Genomic DNA, 4659 nt, shown 5'->3' with positions numbered 1-4659 from the left:
GAATTCTCCAGGACCTCTGTATGTAGTGCAGGGTCAAGAGAGGAAAGTAAAATTTCACGTGGCCTCTGGCTTTTCAAATTTGGACTCTTGTGAATTTGACTTTGAAGTACCCATTGGTAGCTGATCCTTTCTTTCCCAGTGTCCACATAAAAAAAATGTCCGAACCAGTATGTTAGCGTAGTCAGGTAGATATTAATAAAGGAAGGGAGCAAAGGGAATCAGACATTATTAAGCATATAAACTAGGGAGCTGAGGCAGATAATCAGCCTGGTTCCGTAGGAACTTGCAGCATTCATAGGCCCCCAGGTGCTCCTCCAAGGGAATTAGCACCCCTCTTTGTCCCACATAGGGAGTAAGGGCCAGGTCTCAAATCTCCCAAGGGTACAACCAATCGGTCCACTCACCCAAACTGTAGGGGGAAAGAATAAACAATAAAGAGGAAACTCCTCTGTTGGACACGTGCCCAGTAGAACCCGAGAAGATCTAGGAATGGTCAGGGAGAGGCAACTGATCAATGTTTCTCTCACACATCCATGTTTTGTTTTGTTTTCGCTCTCTCTTCCTCCCTCTAAAATCAATTTAAAAACCTGTCTTCTGGTGAGGTTTAAAAAAAAAGCTTAAACTATCTGAGTAGGTAATCTTAATTTATTCCATCAGCCAGAAATACAAGTTTTGGATCAACTGTTGTTTTATAAACTAATGTGTTTTGCCTTATCATACACATATCATGAATAAAATTCTAAAAGAAAACCTGTAACAGTTCTGCTTCTGGATGTTTATATATCACTATGTATATGTACTACATATGTGTAATATTTTTCTGCCTCTGGATGGTGTTGCCAAAATTAATTTGTGAAGAGTCCTATTTAATTGGCTAAAGACCAAAAAATATCTACATAAATCAAGAATTCTCAGAAATGGAAAGAAGCACCAGATCCAAGATGGCAGCCAGCAGGAGGCTGATGAAGGAGCTTGAAGAAATCCACAAATGTTGATTGAAAAACTTCCATAACATACAGATGATGAAGCTGATTTATTGACTTGGCAAGGGCTTATTGTTCTTCACAACCCTCCATATGATAAGGGGCCCTTGAGAATGAAATCAACTTTCCAGAAGAGTACCTATTCAAATCATCAAATATATTTAAAACAAAGGTCTATCACACCAACATGGATGAAAAGGGATAGGTCTGCCAGTAATTAGTGTTGAAAATTGGAAGCCAGGAACCAAAACTGACCAAATAATACAATCCCTCATTGCACTGGTGAGCCACCCCCAGCCCAAGGACCTACTTCGGCTGATCTAGCTGAAGAATACTCTAAGGACCATAAAAAATTCTGCAAGAATGCTGAAGAATTTACAAACAAATATGGGGAAAAGAGACCTGTGGACTAAAATCTGCCAGGATTGATTCCAACAAATGTGAGCAGAGATCCAGAGCAGTGCGTTCAGACACCCGGCAAACAGGACTTTGTGGAAAATTGACACGTGCCACTGCCTGGCAGTTAGCTTGTGACAGTTACTAACTTTCCACAGTTTTCTTAATCAAAAGTGGTCTTAGGTAACCTGTAAAGAAAGGATTAACAATTTAAGATGTTCTCATTCTGCTTTCTTTGTTTTAAAAATCACTGCTTCAATAATGTAAACATATTTAAAAACAACTAGTTTAAATGGACGTGTAATATAAAAGTTTATAAACTTTTCAACAATAGAGTATATTGACTTAATAGTTTGTTGGGGAGTTTTTTGTAACTTGAAACCTTAAAGTTCTACTGAGATAAGTTAAATGATTGAATATATGTATATTTCCAAATATTTTTCCATTTCACCTCATATAGGATAATCTTCAGTAAATTATCTATAAATTTGTTGGTATAATTAAAACAGGTATGTCTTAAAGCTAACAATTTCAAATATAATACAAACATGCAACTGTTATTTTACCCAGGTTTCCTAAAAGTCAAATAAGCTCATGTGATCTCTGTTACAGGATGTAATAAAGAAAAAATTCAGATGACGGTTAGCTGTTTAATGTCTCATAAAATTTTCATGAGTAATATAAACATATTTTAAAACAACTAATTTAAATAGACTTGTAATATAAAAGTTTATAAACTTTTCAGCAATAATTATATAGTATATTTACTTAAAAATAGTTTGTTGGAATTTTTTTTTTGTAACTTGAAACCTTAAAGTTATACTGAGATAAGTTAAATGATAAATATTCATTGAATATTTACATCATTTCCAACTAAATTAAAACACAAACATTAATTACTGAACCTAAGCTTACTCACTTTTGGCTTCCTTTTACAGAGGAATTAAATATATTTGGGTCTATTAGTAAACATGTTATGTGCCATCTTGAAAATTTTACTATGAAAAGGAAATTATGAAATCTCTTTATAAATTTGCCAATCCACAGAATGCTAGTATAACAGACAATACACAATTGTCTACCTCTTAGATTTCACTAGGAATTAAGGCTTTTAAGGGTTAAGAAGCCTAATCAATTAAAACTACTTAAAAATAGGGTAAAATAAAACAACTGAGTATGAAAAGTAGGTAATAAAAGTACAATGTGGTTTTGGATATAATAGGTATGGAGGACATGTTTGTTTGTTAAAGAAAAAAGAAAGCAATTGTATTCTAAAGTAAATTGATTGTTCTAAAATGAGAAAGAGAAAAAAAAAAACAGAAAAAAATTGAATGAATATAAAACGTTGTAGAAGGTTTGTGGAAAAGGAATCTTGGGAAAGGAATTTTATGAGTGGTTGAGCTGCTAAGATTGCAATAGATTTATTTAAGTTTCAGAAAAATGAGTTTTGTCTCCCTTGTCAAATATTAGTTGACCATATATGCTTGGGTTTATTTCTGGACTCTCAATTTTGTTCTATTGGTCTATTTGTCTGTTTTTATACCAGTACCATACTGTTCTGATTACTACAGCTTTATAGTATAGCTTAAAGTCAAGAAGTGTGATGCCTTCTGTTTTGTTCCTCTTTCTCAATATTTATTTGGCTATTCAGGGTTTTTTGTGGTTACATATAAATTTTAGTATTATTTTTTCTACTTCTCTTAAAAAGGTCATTGGAATATTGATAAATATTTCATTGAATATATAGATGGATTTTGCTAATATTGACATTTTAGCAATATTAATCTTTCCAATCCATGAACAAGCGATACCTTTTCATTTATGTGTCTTTTTTTATTTCTTTCATCAATCTCTTGTCATTTTCAGAGCAGAGATCCTTCACCTCCTTGGTTAACTTTATTCTTAAGTATTTTATTGTTTTTGATGCTATTGTAAGTGAAATTTGATTTTTAATTTCTTTTTCAAAAATTTACTGTCAGTGTATAGTAAGGCCACTTAATTTGTATGTTCTTTTTATATCCTGCAAATTTACTGAATTTATTGATGAGATCTAATAGTTTAAAAACCATGTCATCTGCGAATGGAGAAAATTTTACATATTCTTTTGCTGATATCTTTTTTTCTTTTTCTTGCCTGATTCCACTAGCTATGTCTATGCCTCTGAGTACTAGCTATGACTCCGAGTACTAGCAGTGACTCCTGGTACTAGCAGTGACTCTGAGCACTGGTTTTGATGCTGAGCACTACTTGTGACTCTGAGTACTAGCTATGCCTCTGAGTACTAGCTATTACTCTGAGTGCTAGCTATGACTCTGAGTACTATGTTGAATAGGAGTGGTAAGAATGGGATCTTACAGAAATTCTTTCAACCGTTCAGCATTTAGTATGGTGTTCGTTATGGGCTTGTCATGTATTTCCTTTATTATGTTGTGATATGTTCTTTCTATGGCTAATTTGTTGAGTTTTTATCATGAATGGATATTAATTTTTTCAAATGCTTTTTCTGTGTCTATTGAGATGTCATATTGTCCTTTCAGTCAATGTGTATATCACATTGGCTTGTGTATGTTGAACCATCCCACTATGCTAAGTGAAATAACTGAGACAGATAAAGACAAATACTGTATGATCTCATTTATATATAAAAACGTTTTAAAAATCATAGAAAAATTATCAGACTTGTGATTATCAGAAGCAGAGGTGGGTGGTGGTAGGGGAATTGAATGAGGGTGGTCAAAAGGCACAAACTTTCATTTATGAGGTAAATACTAAGGATATAATGTATTAAATAATGACTATAGTTAACACTGCTATATGGCATTAAAAAGTTGTTAAACATAAAAATCCTGTGTTCTCATTACAACAAGAATTTTTTCTTTTTATTGTATTTATATAAGATTATGAATGTTAGCTGAACCTATTGTAATTATTTCAAAATATATGTAAATCAAACCACCATGCTTTAAGCCTTAAAATTATACTGTGATGTATGCCAATTATTTTTAATAAAAGTGGACAAAATTGAGTTTTAATATCAAAAGTACACTGGTACAAAGTTAGATCTTGCTCTTCTCTCTGTTAAATGAACAACATTTTTTTTAGATTATTGATCTGTTCTTAATAAGAAATTATAAACAAAGGTTTTTCTTTGCTTTTTTTGTTGCTGCTGTTAAATTCTTTGCCTTTTAAGTAATCTGCCTGGAAAGCAAAAATTTTGTCTTACTGAAATAATTTGCTACGGTTCACATTGTCTTTTTCTGGTCTTGACTACTTATGAAAA

The 4659-nt window shown here is 32.5% G+C and overlaps 1 pseudogene; it reads left to right on the top strand.

The window, feature by feature from the left end:
* The first annotated feature begins 941 nt into the window (after window positions 1–941).
* LOC107526910 (ubiquitin-conjugating enzyme E2 L3 pseudogene) lies at window positions 942–1396 on the top strand (annotated as a pseudogene).
* Window positions 1397–4659: the final 3263 nt, after the last annotated feature.

Source organism: Miniopterus natalensis, chromosome X, assembly GCF_054644295.1.
Source record: "Miniopterus natalensis isolate mMinNat1 chromosome X, mMinNat1.hap1, whole genome shotgun sequence".
NCBI lineage: Eukaryota > Metazoa > Chordata > Mammalia > Chiroptera > Miniopteridae > Miniopterus > Miniopterus natalensis.
This window is presented reverse-complemented; position numbering and strand designations above follow the sequence as displayed.